This window comes from Oncorhynchus mykiss, chromosome 19, assembly GCF_013265735.2.
Source record: "Oncorhynchus mykiss isolate Arlee chromosome 19, USDA_OmykA_1.1, whole genome shotgun sequence".
Lineage (NCBI taxonomy): Eukaryota > Metazoa > Chordata > Actinopteri > Salmoniformes > Salmonidae > Oncorhynchus > Oncorhynchus mykiss.
The window spans coordinates 40,441,960-40,465,425 of NC_048583.1; the positions used below are offsets into that span (position 1 = coordinate 40,441,960).

Genomic DNA, 23,466 nt, shown 5'->3' on the forward strand with positions numbered 1-23,466 from the left:
TTGGTCACCTACAAACAAGCAAGATTTCTGGCTCTCACAGACCTGTAACTTCTTCTTTAAGAGGCTCCTCTGTCCTCCACTGTATTAATGGCACCCGTTTGAACTTGTTATCAGTATAAAAGACCTGTCCACAACCTCAAACAGTCACACTCCAAACTCCACTATGGCCAATACCAAAGAGCTGTCAAAGGACACCAGAAACAAAATTGTAGACCTGCACATGGCTGGGAAGACTGAATCTGCAATAGGTAAGCAGCTTGGTTTCAACTCCCTCCAAATCTTTTTAAGTGCGAGAACTTGCACAATTGGTGGTTGACTAAATACTTTTTGCCCCACTGTTTTTAGCCAATGGTAACTTGTGAAATAGACACCGGCGGGAATGCGGTTTTAACCAATCAGTGTTAGACCCATCTGTTGTATAATGTTGCATAATCACCTTCCAGTGTAATAACCATGGAAATTAAAAACAAAAAAAACTAAGTGAGAAGTAGGTATTGGTCTGAAGCCGAAAAAGGAAATTCATGAGCACCACAATGCCTATTCCACCCATGCTCTCCCAAGGTTTTCCTGTTTGAGAAGGTTTGAACCCTAAGCAATCTGCCTTAACATAGTTTGAAATACAATACCAACATAGCTATGGGGCGGCAGGTAGCCTGGCGGGTAGGAATGTTGGGCTAGTAACCAAAATGTTGCTGGATCGAATCCCTGAGCTGATCAAGTAAAAATCTGTCCTTCTGCCCCTGAGCAAGGCATTTAACCCACTGTTCCCCGGGCACCGATGATGTAGATTAAGGCAGTCCGCACCGCTCTGATTCAGAGGAGTTGGGTTAAATGTGGAAGACATTTCAGTTGAATGCAGTCAGTTGTACAACTGACTAGGTATCCCCCTTTCCCTAGTAGGTCAAAGCTGTATGCTGGAAAACCATGTGAATTTACTTTCTTTTTCAGCTTCAGACCAATGCCTACTTCTCACTTAAAACATAGCTTTCTGTTTTTATATACTTCTGTTCAGTTCAGAGCCGAACCTTTTCGCTGGTTCTACCCACACTACTGCTGACTGACAAAGGGATAACAAATTGCCACTGGCCATCTCAAGGATATGGATCCACCCTGGTTAGAATACTCAATGGAGAGGGAAAAGGATACTTGAAATACCCATGAAATGTGCCACATTTCATGGTATAACAAGCTGCAGGACGGGACTCCAAGTGTTGGGGATTAGAATAAATCTGGTCAATGCAGCGCAAATACATCCCAGCTGTCCATGACCCTGCCTGGCTCTCGGGGTTCTACATGTGCTCCTAAATTGAAAAAAGTAGGAGCACAGAGATTTAGGAGCAAAATTAAACATATGAGGTATTAAATGCCCACACCAGTAGAAATCCACTTCTTTGAGCAGAAAGACCAGAAAGACCAGAGCTTACCCATGTTGCACAACGAGTTAAGTCAAATCATCGTTTTAGTCAAAGTATTATATACAGTATTTTGGATTGAAGTGACAAATCCGAACTGTGAATGCGGTGTCTTTTCCTATGATAGGACATACAAATTATTTTCAGCCTAGGTTTTGTTTCAGGGCTGGGTTTTATTTGAATGTTACCACCCACCAGCATTGCAGCTGTTTCTGATTAATTAACAATGGCAAGTTATTCCTCATTGTAACAGATGAGTTGTGTCCACTTGGCTGCCTGAGCCCCCCCCCCCCACTCCCCAATCTACACACAATACCCCATAATGACAAAGGAAAACAGTTTTAGAAATGTTTGCTAATATATAAAATAAAATAAATTTTAAAAAATGAAATATTTAAATTTACATAAGTATTCAAACCCTTTACTCAGTACTTTGTTGAAGCACCTTTGGCAGCAATTACACAATTTATTATTCTTGGGTATGACACTACAAGCTTGGCATACCTGTATTTGGAGAGTTTCTCCCATTCTTCTCTGCAGATCCTCTCAAGCTCTGCCAGGTTTGATTGGGAGCAAAGTACAGAGAGATCCTTGATGAAAACCTGCTCCAGAGCACTCAGAACCTCAGAATGGGGCGAAGGTTCACCTTCAAAACAGGAAAACTCAGGAGTTTGTCTAACTATATCTATGGCGGATTTGCGGCTACAATTCATGGAAGATGCCAAAACCTTTGATATAACAATAGAAGTACAAGATAGGCATGTGGTTTCCATCTTTGGCAAAGTTTTCCCTAAATCAATGCGTATGACAAATCTAGCTCCAGAACCAGCTGGTTAATTTTCTGAATATGGCGCAGTGAAAAAAAATACAACAAACACCAATAACAGATAACATTAGCTAGCTAGATAAGATTAGCATGGTAGCTAGCTACACTGACAGCTGTCAGTGCCCTATTTGTTGATGTTAACCAACTCCATGTGGAAATTTCCATACCAAATTCGTGAAAAAATAAGTAATGTTAGCTTTCGTCATTCTTCGGAGGTGGAACATTTTGTGTGTGTATTTTCTCTCCAGGACAGGAAATTATGCCGAAATAGTGGCGGCAACTGCCTCTGGTGGGGGTCCTTTAATGATAAAAATTGCCAGCAATCACAAAATACAGGGTTAAGGAGCACCAGAAAATTGATTAAGATGTAGCCTTCATTGAGCCTATATGAATCCTAGCTACTTTTGAAGCTTATCTCCTGAAGAAGCTCTCAATTTTTCTGTGCCACCAAATGTTTGCACACTACTGGTAGAATTACCACAAAGAATATGATAACGTTCATCTGTGGTTAGCAGGTAATTAGCTAGCTAGCTAATGCTGTAACATTACTGAACAAGGTTAATGGCCCGCAACATGGTTTATGAATGTAAAATGCGTTTCCGCCGGTAATATGGGTCATAACATTTGAACAGTTTGAGCTAGAAACCTGCCATTTTTCCTGTAGTAATGATGCAGGCATGGCGGTCCCGAATATATGCTCAGTGTATTCTCTATGGCACCCAGAGGCAGCGGTACAGCAAAGTAACCATTACAACAATTATTATCGGGGTGTTTGTTTTCTTGTAGGGGCACTGGGGCTCTCAAATTAAAATTCCAGGCAGCACAGCAAAATATTTAGGAGACTACTGTAAAATGGTAGCACTGTAGAAACCTGGCTGTGTCAGTAGGCTTTAACAAGGACCCATTGACTTATTGTAGGCAGTACATAAATCACTAGACATAATCCAAAGGCTCCAAAATAGACCACAACTCTTTTACTCTGGGATAAAGATAAATGAGGCTGCAAAGGGAAAATGCTTTTTAATATAAATCAAATGTATTATTTAGCGTTTAATGTGCTTCAATAAGAGTGTGTTAACATCCCAAAGCCACTCATTATCAGCACTGTTTTGTTTCCCTCAGCGTGGGCCATAATTAGAATGGCAGAACTGATATCCCGTTGTATCGCTCTGATTCCGGGGAACATGTGCGAGAGATTTGGGGCGAGGGAGAGCCTCTAATACAAAGCAGCTGTAAGGGGAAGAGTCAGATGTTGACGGATTGGGCCAGCCACAGCTCTCTGCTCAGCTCAGTGTGGCTGATAATAAAATGATAGAAGTAAAAAGTTTGGCCTTGGACTTCTCTGTGGGCTGTTTTCAGGGCGTAGGGAGAGTGGAAGGTACATTTACACAGGCAGCTAGGCCCAAATGAAGGACAGGACACTGGGTGCTGATGGGGTCTGATGAATGGTTCTCTCTCAGTCAGAGGTACATTTCCTCCACTGCTGCTCCACGTTATACAACACCACACAGGCTTTTCTCCAAGCCCTGCTAAACAGTGTAGCCGTGTATTTTGGTTTGGTGACATATTTCCTCCACATTCTTCATGTGATCTTAGCGGAATCTCTGATGCCTGGCTAGGTATGGGTAGTTGATTCCAGGTTTTGTAGCCTTGTGGTTAGTATTCTCTTGATCTTATGTCTGTTGTTTGATCCAAATCTGCTCTAATGGCATTTTACCTGTCAGTCAGGTCATATGATTAATGCACCATAGGGAAAGAATGGCACGATTACTAGGATTTTGTTTGTTTGAATAAAGGTCTACTTATTTTAATTGATAATGCTGGAAGCTTATGCGTACCGGCTTAGGAAGCTGGCGATGGCTGCAGGAAGCTCGGTTTTCAAGATGAACATGTATGACGACATGGCTGGGGAGGAATATCAACAGAGACGGTCATTAAAAAGAGTGAGTTATTGGAGTGCAAACACATTATTCACACACAAAAGCAAATACAGTCAAATATGCTGTTCCAACCACAGGTCAGACAGACACAGGTTTAGAATATTAGTCCTCGTCTCTAGCAAGCTGACAGAGGTGGGGCAGCAGACTCTGGGGATCCCCCCAGCTAAGCCTGCTGTGCTGAGTTAGACACTATGCAGATGTTCCCACTACAGAAGCCCCCGTCAGGGCGGCCAGAATGGAAAGGGAAGGAATGCTAACCATAATGATCCCTGACGCTAATCCAGGTGTTTCGCCCCCTCACTCCCCCCAAACTCTTCTGACAGCCAATCAGAGGCCGGACTTTAGGTCACTTCCTGTGGGTCAGACTGCCACCCCGAATATGACAGAGCAGGAGAGAGAGGGGCAAAGGGACAGATGGAGCAAATGAAGTGAGGGGAGAAGTGTTTGGATCAGGGTAAGTGAGAGAGAGAGTTAGTCAGTGGCTATGGTAAAGGGAAACAGTGTTAGGGATTAGGTTGGGGAAAGAGGGAGGGCCTGGGCTAGCTGCCTGGGACCAGAACCAGACTGTCCTGGGGCTGGTCTTCCCGTCTCCTTTAAACTAACCTAGACCCTAATCCCGACTGATCCACTAATTGTTTTCATTAGAAAATTCTTCCAATAACACTACTTCCCACACAGACTGACACACCCACTAGGCCCCTATCATGGACTCACACAGATACACATGAAGTTGAAAGATGAAAGACTGTGCCTTTAACAGTGTCGTTTTTCTCACAGGATGTGTGAGGGAACCCCAGCATCACATGCCAACAAGTTGTTCAATGTCATTTCAGCAAGCTATGACACCTAGCATCTCAGATTGTTCTGAAATTGCTTCTGTAGTTAGAAACAGATAAGCATTCCTGAAACATTATTTTTTTAATATAATTTCATTTGAGAAATTAAAATAATTGATTGCACCCAAATTGCCCATTTTAATTAATAGGATTCATATAATATTCAATAAATATAGTACCCAACATCTGATTTGGATCAAACCTAACAATGATTAAGATGTAAAAAAAATGATACTGTATTCTGTTTGGGTAGGCTTGGTGTGGGATTTGGGTGGTCCATGAGTGACTTTTGACCATTTATTTGGATTTCTTACATTTCATTCTTTACTTTTTACCCCTTTTTCATGGTATCCAATTGGTAGTTACAGTCTTGTCTCATCGCTGCAACTCCCGTACGGACTCCGGAGGCGCGAAGGTCGAGAGCCGTGCATCCTCCGAAATACAACCCAGCCAAGCCGCAACTGCTTCTTGACACAACGCCCGCTTAACCCGGAAGCCAGCCACACAAACCCTTTTGGAGGAAACACCGAACACATGGCGACCGTGTCAGGGTGCATTGCACCCAGCCCGCCACAGGAGTCGCTAGAGCACGATGGGACAAGAACATCCCTGCCAAACCCTCCCTTAACCCGGACCACGCTGGGCCAATTGTGCGCCGCCCCATGGGTCTTTCGACAATGTTAGACAATACTCCAAGCCGCAGTTTCATATTTTTGTCAGTTAAGTCAGCAAGTCAGTTAAGAACAAATTCTTATTTACAATGACGGTCTACTCGGGAGCCCTACTACTTACTTGGTCAAACATAAATAACTTATTTGTGTGCGATCAATTAGCTTAATTTCTCACTGATCAAATTATATTTCAACAAAAGAATGGTTTTTGTCCTCTTCCCTGTGCTCTTTTGAGGTGGAACGACTCCAGCTGTTGTCTCTGCCCTGGGCCTGGATTAACTGCAGTTACAGTTTTGGCCCGCTTTATTTAGAGCAGTTACTATGGGGGTGCCAGTAATCTCCCTTCCTGAGACATAATTGCCCAGTGGTATAATCTCCCTTCCTGAGACATAATTGCCCAGTGGTATAGCTACAGTGTGATATTCCTGGCTCACACATTCTCTCAGAGCTCACAGACATTATGATAAATACAGAACATGACAACACTTAGCCTGGAGTTTAATCTGAAGTATGTCATGTGGAACACAAAGACCATATTGACAAAGCGTCTCAGAAAAGGTCTTAGGAATCCTGTTAAAACCTGTTTTAAGACTAAAAAAAAAAAGCTCCCAACGCAGAGTAGGTTTTTGGATGCTCAGACAAACTGAGCCAGCAATAAATTCAATTCATAAAAGTTTCTTCGCTGGTAATCACGACAGACGGTTTGAGGTACTGCAATGGAAAGATGGTCATGAAGCTCATTGACATTGTTGCAAATGATGGGTATAACCAATCAAGATGACGCATCGCCAGCTGTGAACTCAATAGCACGCTTCAGACAATGGTGAATGTGTCTACATTAAATGTTGCAATGGTAAAACTTTTTTGGCCTGACAGGATCACTTTGCCTACTCTTAAATTCTTGCCTAATACAGCGACAATTTTGTTGCTACTTTGGCTCTGTAATCCAGCATTTTGGATTTGAAATGATACAAGGGGGTATTTTCATCCATATCGGGTGAACCGTTTAGAAACTACTGCACTTTTTGTACATAGTCCCCCCATTTTAGGGAACCAAAATTATGGAGGGCTGTTATTGGAACAAATTCACTTAAGTGTATTAAAGTAGTCAACAGTTAAGTATTTGGTTCCATATTCCTAGCACACAATGACTGCATCAAACGTGTGACTCTACAAACCTGTTGGATGCATTTGCTGTTTGTTTTGGTTGTTTCAGGTTATTTTGCACCCAATATAAATAAATGGTAAATAATGTAGTGTCATTTTGGAGTCACTTTTATTGTAAATAAGAATATAATGTTTCTAAAGTTAATGTGGATGCTACCATGATTAAGGATAATCCTAAATTAATCGTGAATGATGTTGAGTGAGAAAGTTGGAGGCAAAATGCTAACCTCCCCTGTTATTGTAATGGTGAGAGTTTAGAATGTATTAGGAGGTATATACACTGCTCAAAAATATAAAGGGAACACTTAAACAACACAATGTAACTCCAAGTCAATCACACTTCTGTGAAATCAAACTGTCCACTTAGGAAGCAACACTGATTGACAATAAATTTCACATGCTGTTGTGCAAATGGAATAGACAACAGGTGGAAATTATAGGCAATTAGCAAGACACCCCCAATAAAGGAGTGGTTCTGCAGGTGGGGACCACAGACCACTTCTCAGTTCCTATGCTTCCTGGCTACCAGGAGACAGGCCAGTACATCAGGAGACGTGGGGGAGGGCGTAGGAGGGCAACAACCCAGCAGCAGGACCGCTACCTCCGCCTTTGTGCAAGGAGGAGCAGGGGGAGCACTGCCAGAGCCCTGCAAAATGACCTCCAGCAGGCCACAAATGTGCATGTGTCTGCTCAAACGGTCAGAAACAGACTCCATGAGGGCCCGACATCCACAGGTGGGGATTGTGCTTACAGCCCAACACCATGCAGGACGTTTGGCATTTGCCAGAGAACACCAAGATTGGCAAATTCGCCACTGGCGCCCTGTGCTCTTCACAGATGAAAGCAGGTTCACACTGAGCACATGTGACAGACGTGACGGAGTCTGGAGACGCCGTGGAGAACATCCTCCAGCATGACCGGTTTGGCGGTGGGTTAGTCATGGTGTGGTGTGGCATTTCTTTGGGGGGCCGCACAGCCCTCCATGTGTACGCCAGAGGTAGCCTGACTGCCATTAGGTACCGAGATGAGATCCTCAGACCCCTTGTGAGACCATATGCTGGTGCGGTTGGCCCTGGGTTCCTCTTAATGCAAGACAATGCTAGACCTCATGTGGCTGGAGTGTGTCAGCAGTTCCTGCAAGAGGAAGGCATTGATGCTATGGACTTGCCCGCCCGTTCCCCAGACCTGAATCCAATTGAGCACATCTGGGACATCATGTCTCGCTCCATCCACCAACTGTGTGTTGCACCACAGACTGTCCAGGAGTTGGCGGATGCTTTAGTCCAGGTCTGGGAGGAGATCCATCAGGAGACCATCCGTCACCTCATCAGGAGCATGCCCAGGCGTTGTAGGGAGGTCATACAGGCACGTGGAGGCCACACACACACACTACTGAGCCTCATTTTGACTTGTTTTAAGGACATTACATCAAAGTTGGATCAGCCTGTAGTGTGGTTTTCCACTTTAATTTTGAGTGTGACTCCAAATCCAGACCTCCATGGGTTGGTAAATTTGATTTCCATTGATCATTTGTGTGTGATTTTGTTGTCAGCACATTCAACTATGTAAAGAAAAAAGTATTTAATAAGAATATTTCATTCAGACCTAGGATGTGTTATTTTAGTGTTCCCTTTATTTTTTTGAGCAGTGTATATTTTTTTTTAACCAATCCCGAGGGTCGTTAAAATCAGAATTTTGATAATATTACCGTTATGTCACTACCGTGTAACGACTATCACTTTGGCACAGTAGTCACTAGCCCATAATGTTGCATAAAACGTTAGACCTTTCAATAATTTTCATTGAACACAATCAAATGCCTTAATTGCCCAATTCTTATATGCATTCCCAATGAAGGCTTTTTTAAACAACGTGATATAGGTTAATTAAATAATTGAAAGAAAAATGTGATTATTTATTAGCCTTGTGGTTGTACTTATTTTAGATATCATGTGAAATAGGCCACATGTAAAATCATTGTCAAACGCGCAAGAGATACGGTTGCAGGTCTAGATTATTTATGGATTGATCATATAGAAATATCAATACATTCTTTTAACAACTTTTAAAAAGCAATTGCGCAATAATTTGGCACAGGAACCACTGACTCGCTGCCCTTCTCTATTATCAAGACATCTGCTGGTATCCCTTAACTGGTTAGAACAGCTCGAGGACTCCTAAATATTTGTCGACTAGGTGGGACTCTGATGACTAAAAGAGGCTCCATGCATAGCTTTTATTTGTACCCATAAGAGTAGAAGTAAAATATTCTCAGCACGCAAAACCAATTATCTACTCAGACGCTTTGTGGATTACAGGCCCTGACGTGAGCCTACTTTTAGATCATGCATAAAATAGATTCACATGTCCATACATACTTTGCCATGGGCCATGATGAAACATGATGGAATCACTTTTACACAGGCAGCCCAATTCTGATATTTTGCCAAATTATGGGCAAACGCGCTGATCTGACTGGGCAAAAGATCAATTAGTGGAAAAAGATCAGAATTGGGCTGCCTGTGTAAAAGCAGCCTTTGAGTCATGCAGTCTTTTACTGTAAGTGTACAACATATTTCACAAGCACCACAATGCAGACACATTGGTAGTGGAGAAAATACACATCAAAACATTAGGCCTTGTGCATAAAAATAAGATTTAAAAAAATAAATAAAAAAAAAAGTTGCAAAAAATGAGAATTTGTGTACTGTATATTGTGTATGCGTGTACCCTGTGGACACAGTGGGAGGGTGTATTTAAAACAGCCCTGAGGCACTTTCATCTCATCAAGAGAGGGGGCGGGGGTCTGTGAGAGCCCTAAGCCATGCAGTAATTAAGGTAAATTGGCCCATCAGCCTTTGGCAGGGTAGATAAGTGTTTACCCTTATAAAAAGGGGGCCAAGCGTGTGGACAGACACAGGGGGGCATGGCAGTGCATAGGCCCTCACACACTGCTCCATGCTGGGAAAACCACAAACATTCCACAGGGCATGGCAATAATAACCCACTCAGCCCTCCTGCTAATGAGTGAGCAAGAGAGATCATCTCGGCTCCCATCTGTGTGAGAAGTAGGGCTGAGGGAGGAAGGGAGGTAGATAGGTAGGAGGGGGGCTCCCATTAGGTCTCATCATTGTGAAAGGTGGGACTGGGAGGGTCACCATCAGACCAATTAGTGTGTTCCAGCCCCATATGGAAAGAGCCAGAGGGGACAGTGGCTTGGCGTTAAAGGTTATCAGGGACTTAGGCCAATGGCCACACAGGGAAGTGGTAGTGGTGAAGGGCGCTTTGTTTTCCAGCAGGAGTCCCAGTTTGACTGCAGTAAACACTAGTCAAACTAGCAGTTACAGGAAATGTGACCAGGCTTTGCCCCTCCCACTCCCCACCCGAGACCCATCTGATACTCAGAGGCTGTGACATCACTGAGACTAAACGGAGCCACCCACATCCACCTCAGTGATCTGAGACACGTTACTTTTTAATGGTGCTACTTCATTTCAAAATATGACAGTGGAACTACATCCAAGGGTGCAACATTGAGAACAAAATGTACGAGCAAAGAAGCAAAGCTGACCTTCCCTCAAGTTTTGGATGTGAATTGACTCCAACAAGAATAAACATAATTGAAAGGGGGTTACTTGTATGATAGATTATTTCCAACGTAGATTCTAAATAGATTCCATAAGTGTTCTGTGTAGTACTGTACTAGGCATACAAACAGATTTTCACTAATATCAGAATCAATATATAATAGCATGTTTTAGGGTTCTTTCTTACCTGATTAAGTAGAATCCTGTAGATTATAATGTAAAAATTACTTTTCTGATGTTGAATTATACCTTACACTGATTTCATTGTATATCCCACAATTTTAGACAAAATTCAAGCTATATTAGATCAAATGGGGCAGCAGGGTAAGCCTAGTGGTTAGAGCGTTGGGCTAGTAACCAAAAGGTTGCAAGTTCGAATCCCCAAGCTGACAAGGTAAAAATCTGTCGTTCTGCCCCTGAACAAGGCAGTTAACCCACTGTTCCTAGGCCGTTGTTGAAAATAAGAATTTGTTCTTAACTGACTTGCCTAGTTAAATAAAGCTGAAACAAAAAAAAATCCAGATAGGAACTATTATTTTAGCAGGTGACCTAATTCACACAAATGATTGACAGACGCCTCTAAAGAGGCTGAAAAATGTAATCCCTACAAATAATTTACAGGACACCTGGAGATCACTATTCTCAACTACAAAAGACTACTCCTTTTTTCTCCAAGTAAGAAAAACTATGAAGTGGAGCGAGATGATGGGAACTCAAAACTCGTCAGAAGCATCACTCACTCTGTTGGCTGTTTTATGAGTTTATGCTAAACAGTGTTATGTTAATGATCACTTTCCACCCCAATATTGGCTAAGGAAGTGAGCACGGCAAATAAAATCTAATGAGTAGTTATGTAAATCTTCCTCACCATTCCAAGTAAGAAAAGCTATTCAAGAATCAACTACATTTCTATTTCCAAAAATGCACTCATCATTTTACTGGTTTAAAACATTCATGATATAGGGATATCGGATCATTCTCTGGTAACATGCTTAATTACACCAATAGAAAACTCTTAGTTACAGAATTTGGAGAATGAACAGAGTGCATCTTCTGGACCCGAAATGTATTCAAATACATGGACTAAATAATAAATGACAAATGTAGACAGATGACAGAATAAAGCAGACCCCCAATATAATTAGGGATGCCTTTAAGGCGTACATTATGGGAATGGTAATCTCATACTCCGCAAAAGTTAAATCAAATTTAGAAACTTCCTTTTAAAAACAGTTATTCAAGTTAAATTAAACCACAAAAATCAGTAGAGTCTCCTGCTGATTATAGAAGTTTAATAAATAGTGACAATAAAATAACAAAGCTTATAAGCAATATAATGGCAAAAGTCCTACCTAACTTGATACATACAGTGCATTCGGAAAGTTCTCAGACCCCTTGACTTTTTCCAACATTGTTACGTTACAGCCTTGTTCTAAAATGGATTAAATTGTTATTTTTTCCTCATCAATCCACATACAATACCCCATAATGACAAAGCAAAACAGGTTTTTAGAAATGTTTGTAATAAAAAAAAATATTACATTTCCATAAGTATTCAGACCCCTTTACTTGTTGAAGCACCTTTGGCAGCGATTATAGCCTCGAGTCTTCTTGGGTATGACGCTACAAGCTTGGCACACCTGTATTTGGGGAATTTCTCCCATTATTTCCTGCAGATCCTCTCAAGCTCTGTCAGTTTGGATGGGGAGTGTCACTTGCCAAATATTTCCAGGTCTCTCCAAAGATGTTCAATCGAGTTCAAGTCCGGGCCACTCAAGGACATTTAAAGACGGAGTTGGGAAGTGGGCCCACTATGTCCATCGATATCCTCTCAAATGGCGTTTTGATTATGGGGAGTGGCACAAACAGGCTTCTAAAAGCTGGTCGGGGAGCTGTTAACTGGCACTCAGCGCACTCTCCACAATGTCGAGCCACCTCAGCCTGAATTCCTGGCAAGTAAAACTTCCTTACAATCCGGTCTTGGGTTTTATCGATACTGAGGTGTCTACCCTGAATATGCCCATGAGCTAGGTCTACCCAGTATTACATCATATGGCATCTTTGGGACCACGCCAACCTCATAATCCAGCAGCCCGTCCTAGGTTTGTATGCTCATTAAGGCTGTGGGGTACGGGCAGGTATTCCCATGAATGCACGTAACACGGACATCGTGACTTGTATCCAGTTCATGAGTCGGCACTAGGTTTGCAACGACCAGTTAAAATACTGCCGGAATCAAGCAGGGCTGCAACCTCTTTCCTTTCAACCTTCACCATGCACATATGTTAGTTTCTTGGTCTTTCAAGTACAGTGGTTACCACAGGACATGCATACAATATATCAGTTTCTTCTTTTTCCACAGAGGTTACATTGCATTGGCTCTTCTTTAATAGGGCAGTATGCTACAATATTTCCTGATCAATTACAATTGAAACAGAAAACAGGGTCCCAAGTCCCAGTTTCCGGATTCTTTCCTCACGGCTCCACGCTGCTCTCTTCCCCCTCCCAATGCTGGAACAGTCTTACCTTGTCCTCTGGTTCGCCCAGGTTAGGAGAATGGGGATCTTTCTTCCTGTGCCTGCCATACAATGCCGTTCAACCAGGAACACGAGATGGTTGGCGGAAAGTACCTCGTTCTGGCCAACCCATCGTCAAAATTCTCGGGGTAGACTTCCCTAAAACTAGTCGAGTACGATGGTCTTGACGGATGAACAGGTCTTTGGTCGCAACCATTTCCGTGCCAGGTGAATCAACTTGAACAGCTTTGTTCGGGGGGGGGGGGGGGGTCAGGTCTATTGGCCCACTGGTGGAAGCGATGTGCCCTCAGGGTATCGGTCACTCCCAGTCTATTCAGAATCTCTCCTTTTATCGTAATCCTGTGCATCTTTCAACTCCAGGTCGAAATATGCCTGTGCCTGCCCATTCTTGTTTTGGCCACTTCTCCCTCTCTGCTGTCCTTTCGATGGTGAGGTACGCTTACACATCGCCCTGCTTTGTCATTTTTTGAAGAAAATGATTGGCCCGCCTCTGGGTATTTACAGCTGGTAACTGAGCCCCAATTTTGGCCACTAGCCTCTTTAGATCTTCTCTTAACTCCCGGGTGTTTCTCTCTTGCTCTTCTCTGAGCAGCTGGTTGGTGCGGTGCTGGACATGTAACATGTCCTGATACATTCGCATGGCATCCTGATGAGCTATTTGATGAGCATCCTGATCCTGATATTACTTAACTAAAAAATCTCAACTAAAAAAAAATATCCCTACCTAACCAACGGTACAGTTAGTCCTTTTATCCACTTCAGACCACACTTTGCCTGCATTCGCCACCACGTGTGACAAACCTCTTCATGGTTAGGAGAGTTTGTCACAAATTAAGAGGGAGACCGTCACCAAAATCACACCAGAATGAGAGTTCTTTCAAACAGGACAGTACCTGTGTGTTGGTTTCTCCGTCCTGGTCCACCCAGGCCGCAAGAATGGCTCAAGGATAGCAGGGTTCGGTACACGAATTGGGTTCTCGGTATGTCCAGGTCCAAACGCCAACAGGTAAGTCCAAAACAGTCCAGGTCACACATGGCAAACCCAACACACACACACACACACACACACACACACATATATAGTCACTTTCTCTTTGATTCACAGATCCCCCAGCCCCTTCCAGGTTTGTCTTGACCCCTTATGAGTGTTCCCCTTGCTTTGGGGAATTGTAGTTTTGGCGGTTGGCCATTTTGTGATCTGTAGTTCTGGTCGGGGTGGCCATTTTAGTGTGATGGCAGAGCCCGTTTATTAGTTCTGCCATTTATCACTCGGCCCCTTTTTTGCCACAGTGCCTTTTGGCAAACTCAAAGCATGATTGGTGGAGTGCTGCAGAGATGGTTATCCTTCTGGAAGGTTTGCTCATCTCCACAGAGGAACTCTGGAGCACTATCAGAGTAACCACCAGGTTCTTGGTCACCTCCCTGACCAAGGGCCTTCTCCCCCGATTGCTCAGTTTGGCCGGGCGGCCAGCTCTAGGAAGAGTCTAGGTGGTTCCAAACTTCTTCCATTTAAGAATCTAGGCCACTGTGTTCTTGGGGACCTTCAATGCTGCAGAAATGTTTTGGTACCCATCCCCAGATCTAACACCCTAACTTAAAGGGATCATACTGTATTTATATTGTAATATATACAGTGCCTTGCGAAAGTATTCGGCCCCCTTAAGTTAATACTTTGTAGCGCCACCTTTTGCTGCGATTACAGCTGTAAGTCGCTTGAGGTATGTCTCTATCAGTTTTGCACATCGAGAGACTGACATTTTTTCCCATTCCTCCTTGCAAAATAGCTCGAGCTCAGTGAGGTTGGATGGAGAGCATTTGTGAACAGCAGTTTTCAGTTTTTTCCACAGATTCTCGATTGGATTCATGTCTGGACTTTGACTTGGCCATTCTAACACCTGGATATGTTTATTTTTGAACCATTCCATTGTAGATTTTGCTTTATGTTTTGGATCATTGTCTTGTTGGAAGACAAATCTCCGTCCCAGTCTCAGGTCTTTTGCAGACTCCATCAGGTTTTCTTCCAGAATGGTCCTGTATTTGGCTCCATCCATCTTCCCATCAATTTTAACCATCTTCCCTGTCCCTGCTGAAGAAAAGCAGGCCCAAACCATGATGCTGCCACCACCATGTTTGACAGTGGGGATGGTGTGTTCAGCTGTGTTGCTTTTACGCCAAACATAACGTTTTGCATTGTTGCCAAAAAGTTCAATTTTGGTTTCATCTGACCAGAGCACCTTCTTCCACATGTTTGGTGTGTCTCCCAGGTGGCTTGTGGCAAACTTTAAACAACACTTTTTATGGATATCTTTAAGAAATGGCTTTCTTCTTGCCACTCTTCCATAAAGGCCAGATTTGTGCAATATACGACTGATTGTTGTCCTATGGACAGAGTCTCCCACCTCAGCTGTAGATCTCTGCAGTTCATCCAGAGTGATCATGGGCCTCTTGGCTGCATCTCTGATCAGTCTTCTCCTTGTATGAGCTGAAAGTTTAGAGGGACGGCCAGGTCTTGGTAGATTTGCAGTGGTCTGATACTCCTTCCATTTCAATATTATCGCTTGCACAGTGCTCCTTGGGATGTTTAAAGCTTGGGAAATCTTTTTGTATCCAAATCCGGCTTCACAACAGTATCTCGGACCTGCCTGGTGTGTTCCTTGTTCTTCATGATGCTTTCTGCGCTTTTAACGGACCTCTGAGACTATCACAGTGCAGGTGCATTTATACGGAGACTTGATTACACACAGGTGGATTGTATTTATCATCATTAGTCATTTAGGTCAACATTGGATCATTCAGAGATCCTCACTGAACTTCTGGAGAGAGTTTGCGGCACTGAAAGTAAAGGGGCTGAATAATTTTGCACGCCCAATTTTTCAGTTTTTGATTTGTTAAAAAAGTTTGAAATATCCAATAAATGTTGTTCCAATTCATGATTGTGTCCCACTTGTTGTTGATTCTTCACAAAAAAATACAGTTTTATATCTTTATGTTTGAAGCCTGAAATGTGGCAAAAGGTCGCAAAGTTCAAGGGGGCCGAATACTTTCGCAAGGCACTGTATGTGTGTATATATATATATATATATTTTTATTTTTATTTTTTTTTTTTATTTTACTTTGGGGGAAATAAAAAAAACTTTACGTTCCTTAAAAAAAAAAGTCTAAACCTCAGAGGCAGTTTTAAAAAGAGCAGAAAGAGGGACCGTACAGTGAAATGCTTACTTACATGTTCTAACCAACAGTGCAAAAAAAAGGTATTAGGTGAACAATAGGTAAGTAAAGAAATAAAACAGTAAAAAGACAGTAGAGGCCAAATACAGTAGTGAGGCTATATACAGCCACCGGTTAGTTGGGCTGATTGAGGTAGTATGTACATATGGTTAAAGTGACTATGCATATATGATAAACAGAGAGCAGCAGTAGCGTTAAAGAGGGGTTGGCGAGTGGTCGGTGGCAGGACACAATGCAGATAGCCCATTTAGTCAATGTGCGGGGGTACTGGTTCGTCGGGCCAATTGAGGTAGCATGTACATGAATGTATAGTTAAAGTGACTATGTATATATGATGAACAGAGAGTAGCAGCAGCGTAAAAGAGAGGTTGGGGGGCACACAATGCAAATAGTCCAGGTAGCCATTTGATTACCTGTTCACAAGTCTTATGGCTTGGGGGTAAAAACTGTTGAGAAGCCTTTTTGTCCTAGACTTGGCACTCCGGTACCGCTTGCCATGCAGTAGTAGAGAGAACAGCCTATGACTGGGGTGGCTGGGGTCTTTGACAATTTTAGCCCCAGTGATGAACTGGGCCGTACGCACTACCCTCTGTAGTGCCTTGCGGTCGGAGGCCGAGCAATTGCCGTACCAGGCAGTGATGCAACCAGTCAGGATGCTCTCGATGTTGCAGCTGTAGAACCTTTTGAGGATCTGAGGACCCAATTTTAGAATAAGGCTGTAAAGTAACAAAATGTGTAAGAAGTCAAGTGGTCTGAATACTTTCCGAATGCACAGTTTAATAGAATACACAAACAAACAAGACAGATTAATCAATAAATGGCTGTTCATGCTGAAAAGACTTTCACCCATCCTGAATGGACTTTTCTATTCAAAACTTTGGAAGCTTTCACCTTTCCAGCTGAAATACATTTTATGAAAATATTTTCATAATAATTTAAAACATCTCAGGATATAAAATAAAAGGTGGAAAAAACTAAATAATGGCAATAGGAAAAATAATAGCTGACGATCTACAGCAATCCTTAAAGTTGACCACAAAAATATTGAATCCTTAGGATGCTTAATAAGTTACAAACATAAATAAATATTCCATTACTCAACAATATGAAAGCAGATCTAATTCAATTAAAATCTTCCCATGAATCTTACAGGTAGAATAAACCTCTGTAGAACGGCATGGCTGACAAGGTTTTTGCATTTATTTTCGCTATTACCAATTACCCCACCGAAGACATTCTTTAAAAAAAGTACACTTGGTCATATGACTTTAAATGGGCAAATAAAACACATCTCTCACATCTTCCTAAGTCTGAGGGTTTAAACCTTCCAGACTTGGAATTGTGTCAACTCGCTAACAAAGGCTTTTACATATAGTTAAATGCACCAAATGGGAACAATGGGTACATACTGAAGATGCTCATCTCCAGAATCTTTTTACGTGTTTATTTTCAGAGGATAAAGATAAAAACATTAACTTCATAGTTAAGAACACTATAACAATACGGAAGAAAATGAAACGTATTCTACAAGAACCAATATCACTCCTAAAAACACAGCCCTATGGAACAATCCTTGGATAGCTTTTCAGAATTCAACAATAAATTGGTCCACAAGGAAAACTAAAGGCATAGAAACTGTAAATGACTTGGTAACAGGAAATACATTTATCTGGTTGATAAAATTAAAAAGTAATTTTGGACTGACCAATGTAGATAGTTTCAAATACATGCAACTTATCACGAAATTTAGATTTGAAATCTTTTGTACATCAAAACAACCTTGAGGGAATCTTATTTGAGTCCGAAAAGTATGTTCATATGATAGGGAAGACACACAAAACCTTGCAGAGAGCATATCCAACTGACAATCTCTAAGAAAAAAAATATAAACTATTGGAACCCAGAGGTAAAAATAACTGATTGGAGCATAACTAACGAAAATACAGTATAAACTGAAGTATAGAATATATTATACAAGAGACAAAACTCACAAATTCTACAGCACAACGGCAGAGTCATGTCCTAAGTGTAAAACTAATGACTCAATAATCCATGCTTTCTAGGGATGCTACAAATTCCGGAAGTTGTGGGCGGAGCTAGAAAGTTGGGTGACAGAAGTATTACAATGTAAAGAACAAATATCCATCTGTCTGCATATTTCAAGACATGGCACATGGGGGTGTCATGAGATACCCAATAGTCTGGACGATTCTCTTCTCATCACTCATCTTAAAAAAAACATGTACTAAAAACTTAAATCAAAGCTCCATTATTGGGGCGGCAGGGTAGCCTAGTGGTTAGAGCGTTGGACTAGTAACCGGAAGGTTGTGAGTTCAAACCCCCGAGCTGACAAGGTACAAATCTGTCGTTCTGCCCCTGAACAGGCAGTTAACCCACTGTTCCCAGGCCGTCATTGAAAATAAGAATTTGTTCTTAACTGACTTGCCTGGTTAAATAAAGGTAAAATAAAATAAAAAAAATAAAATTATTAAACACAATGAAAACATCTAATGATTTTGTATTGAAATAATGAAATAGCATGGAGGAATACAAATGGCTACAATTTAAGGCCAAGTGGCAAACAATAATGTAGGCACTAGGGATGGGGGGGTGAGCATGCAGGTCTGGGCAGATGAGATGTAGTCATTGTTTGTGTGCATCTAAGTTGTTGTTCGTATATAGAGTGAATAAGAAATACAAATTAAAAAATACAAAATATTAGATAAATAAGAGCTAAATGGACATTACAGTGGCAGCCTAATGAAATTCAACTGATGTTTGAGTGGAGATCTGAATGCCAACTCACCTGTTAGATCCCACAGCATCAGTAGGAGGTGTATAGAGTAAGCTGCCAGACTGGACACTAGCAGCAACTGCAGAGACCGAGTGGACAGGAGTCAATATTCACCACATTCACATCAAAGTGACACACTGATGTAAAATACTGACTCCTGTCCACTCGGTCCCTGCAGCTCAAATTACTACATCTAGAACAATCTACAGTTATCAATTCGCTACTAAAGGAGATAGGTGTAGAGGCGTGGCGCTTCTAGAGAAAGAGCTGAGTAGTGAGCACAAAACGAAGGAGTTAGGGGGCAGCTCTATATTTTAACTTTAAAATATGCTTCCATCTGTTCTACTCACCCAAAGCCCACTATACCGGTGTTGGCCATTGCGTAGGCCAGGTCCAGGATGGCACTGCCCCTGATGACCTTCATCAGATTGAAGACAGATGAAGGAGGCCCCTTTGTCCCTTGCCTCCTCTGGAGAGATAGTAGAGCAAGAGAGAGAAACAGAAGAGAAGGGGGGGGGGGGTAAACATACAGATAGCTCAGTCAAATCAATCAGCTCACTATAAAATAACGTACTATTACATTAAAGAACAATGTCAAATTCTAACGTAATCCAGGAAGTGAATCAATTTAGAGGAAAGCTTTCTGAGACCCACTGTGCTACTGTGATGAGAACACTGCAGTGGAATGTAGTGTGGGATCAGTGAATGGAATAGGACATGAGGAGAGTGGATTTGAGCCCTAGCCTGCAGGACAGCTGCCAGAGCTGGGTGTATTGACGATGATGCCTGGTTCGGTTTGGCCTCTAATAAGGGATATCCTGAAGATCCAGCCACAACCCTGGTGTCAATGTCAAAGCAAACCAGAGTATGAGAGTCTGGATTAACCTATGAGTTATTGGATCTGATATAGTCATGGTTCCAGCAGTGGTGGATAGGAAGTGCACTATTATTACATCAGGAGGGATAAATATACAGCAGACTAATAATGCAGGGGAAGTTTGGGGTTATCAGAGTACGCAGTAGTGGACCTGTAGTGCTCTCTAAGAGTGATTGGCATTTTGACATAGGCCTTCACAACAGATCTTTATGACAGAGTTCCCTTAGCCTTAACTACAAGAGGGGATATGTGAACTAGCCAGAGGAGAGGCTCCCTCTGTGCTGCACTGAAATGTCTGAGGTGCTCCACTTCCCTTGTAGTCCTGTTTGTTGAGCTGTAATCAGTCATCATAACGAGTAACCGTCAGTCATTTTAAAGACTTGTGTTGCAATTCTTGACCTCATATTAGGGGTCATTATTTGTCTCGTCAATAACTCTAGGGTTCACTTTAGCGTCACTTTACAGTGGGATGTGTGATAAATAAATAATGTTTATCATTTCCATGTAAAAAGGTCCCATGAGCAGCAACATGGGAAGTTCATAGGAACATATAAAATTGGGTGGCAAATGAGAGCTAAGAGCCTTTACATTTTGTGAAACTAAGGCATAGATACATTTTTCATCTTAAAAATTAGGCATAAGTAATGGCTTTGATTTCTTGTCAAACAGATTGAAAAGGAGTCTTAGAAAACAGCTACCACAAAAAGTCTTAGAAGTTAAAGATATGTTGGGTTCTGGTAAAGGAATTTCAATGCACAAGGAATTGTTTTAAAAGACTTTCTAATTTCTCTACTGCATGAGGAGGGAGAATAAGGAAAGTTTACAGAAGTAACAAGTAAAGGTAGACCTACAAATGTATTAGTGTTTTTCTGATATCCATTTTTGTTTATGAATTAAGTGATTAAAACTTGTAATTCTGTTACCAACTTGGTAACAGAATAACTGAAAAATCAGTAACGGAATTACTGTAATTAAATGTGTTACAATGGGGAATCATAGTAGTCACGAACCACAGTTTGATCACCTGCTACGGTTCTCCCTTCCACTGGCATACTGTCATGTTCAGCTCATAACGGGTTTCTTTCTTTCTGTCGTGGTCAAAGCGAGTGTGAAAACAGTATGGACAACCCTCCCTCTCTCTCTAGTTAATGTTACCTCTCCCAGGTCTTACTGACTCCTACCCATGAGCCCCCTCTCTCTTTCCATTTACTGTAACCAGCATCCGCACCCACCGACATTGGACGTCAAAAAGTATTTGAAATTTGGTCAGTCTACCCTGGCCTAGATTTCTACGTCCACTGACATCGTTTTTTGGGCTGGTTCAAACCGGCCTTGATTTGGCCCAAATATAGACGTCTATGATTGGTTCAGATTTGGTCCATTCAACAATCATGGACGTCTATGTTTCACATGTTTGGGCACCACAGTACAGTAAAGAAAGTAGAGTTCAGTACAGTAGAGCACACCAGAGTACAGTATAATATAATGTACTGTGATGTGCTGTGCTGAACTCTAATATGCTGTACTGTGATGTCCAAACTTGTGAAACATAGACATCTATGATTGGTTCAGATTTGGTCCGATCCGGACCAACCAAATTTGGTCTAGTTTGGTGGCAGACCTCAAACTAATAGCTAGTGTGTTGAATAATACCCATAAATGCAATATTGCATATTTCTACCTTTTGTGTACCTATTTAGGACACATCACCATGAAGAGAATGATATTCATATCCATAATTATGCATTTATGTATAGTAAAGATCAGGGACCCAAGAGATAATTCTGTTACTCTAACTCTGTTACCGGGTGTAAATCCACTTCACTTACTATAGTTTAATAACCTAAATAAATGTTTTCAAACTCAAGGAGTCATGTCTTAGCCTCTTTTAGAATCCGATTATGAAATACTTACACGGTCGTCTCTAACATATATGCTTAGCATTCCCGAACAGACCCATTACAAGTCAGAATGTTAAACAAAAGTCATTTCAATTTACTGACCTCCGAATTTGTCCTTATGTCAGAGGTATTCTGAGACAAAATAACCACTGGGAAGTGTTATCAATTTAACCGTCAGTACGCTGGTCTGTATATCGATTTGTATTTCTGGATTTCTATTTTCAATACCGATGCAATTCACACGTGATAAACACTATATAGATGAGCCTAACCGAACATCGTCCCACACAATCAGCTGGCAAATTTCACAAACACTTCCAGCTGATTGTGAGGAAACGTGCTTCGGTCAACTACGTTCGGTTATTGTTTACTTATTGTGCATCATGCCAGGAGATTGAAAATACAAGCTACAGAACCCATTGGCGCCACATAATGTTGGGTAAACAACACTTTCCTGGGGATACCCCATCTCCACCTCCTACCATCAAAAAGACCAACAGCACAGAAAACCGGCAAAGTAGGTAAATATCATTTTCCTCAAAATGCTAGCTTATAGACTATTTTTAGGCAGACTTCTTTTAAACGGAATATCCATGGGGTAACCTTGGTAACAGTCTGATGTTTAGGCAGTTCATTGCTGACGCCCCATTCTTTCTGCAGACGTCTTTGAATCTTAATACAGAGGGAGATTTTACTGTAATTCTGTTACCAAATTTAGCATCTGTACAGTTCTTCCATTAAGTGTTTTTGTAAGATTTTCTGTGTAAATTGTTCAAAGTAGTCCTAGTGCATAGAGTTATGGTTTTTTAAAACGTTGAAAGTTTCAGCCTAATCCCGTTAAAGTGGAATGGCCCCACATTGAAAGCAAGAAATACGTAGCCTAACAGTCACCATCTGTTTACTCGAGAATAAAAAATAAAAAAAAACATGAATTCTAGTGAGTTGTGCACTGTAACTCCCTGGGGCCAAACCACTGTAAAATGTGGACTTGCAATGACAAACAGCATGAGATTAGAATGTGCATGATTTCCAAAGTGCTGAGAGAGACAATGCCAGTGGAACTAAAGTTGTCATGTGAAATAGAATTGCACAGATTGAGCATGTGATTCATGTCCACTACCTGCCAGTCCCCCTTTCTGACTATTTTACTTTACAGCTAGATATCGAATTTCAATATTTAAACAATGTTGCAAATGTCAGGCAGACCACAAGTTTTATACAAATCTCCACTATTGAAAACCCATTTCTAGTCTATAAGTAATGGGAGATAGTAAATAGGCATTTCAATGTCATAGCTTTAGCTGGTGGTCACACGTAGAATAGACACCAGCTGTAATGCGGTTTTAACCAATCAGCAACCAGGATTAGACCCACCCGTTTATAATTAGGCAACAAGGCTTGAGGGGGTGCGTTATATAGCCAATATACCACGACTAAGTGATGTTCTTAGTCATGACGCTGCGCAGAGTGCCTGGATACAGCCCTTAGCCGTGGTATATTGGCCACATACCCTGAGGTGCCTTATTGTTATTATAAACTAGTTACCAACATAATTAGAGCAGTAAAAATAAATGTTTTGTCATAGCCGTGGTATACGGGTTGATACACCACGGCTGTCAGCCAATCAGCATTCTGGGCTAGAACCACCCAGCAACATAATTAGAGCAGTAAAAATAAATGTTTTGTCATA

The 23,466-nt window shown here is 41.7% G+C and overlaps 1 non-coding gene across 12 annotated transcripts in view; it reads right to left on the minus strand.

The window, feature by feature from the left end:
• LOC110497839 overlaps window positions 1–23,466 on the minus strand; it is a 35,729-nt gene that overhangs the window by 11,740 nt on the left and 523 nt on the right. For 8 of the 12 annotated variants that reach the window (XR_005037731.1, XR_005037728.1, XR_005037726.1 and 5 more), the window contains exons 2-5: window positions 19,349–19,467; window positions 19,011–19,077; window positions 4,077–4,143; window positions 1,917–1,965 (exon numbers count right to left, since the gene is read on the minus strand). This is a non-coding gene — a transcript (uncharacterized LOC110497839). Of the gene's footprint in view, window positions 1–1,916; window positions 1,966–4,076; window positions 4,144–16,900; window positions 18,301–19,010; window positions 19,078–19,348; window positions 19,468–23,466 lie in introns of those variants that run through there. The other 4 variants (XR_005037729.1, XR_002469719.2, XR_005037723.1 and 1 more) reach the window with 4 other exon arrangements.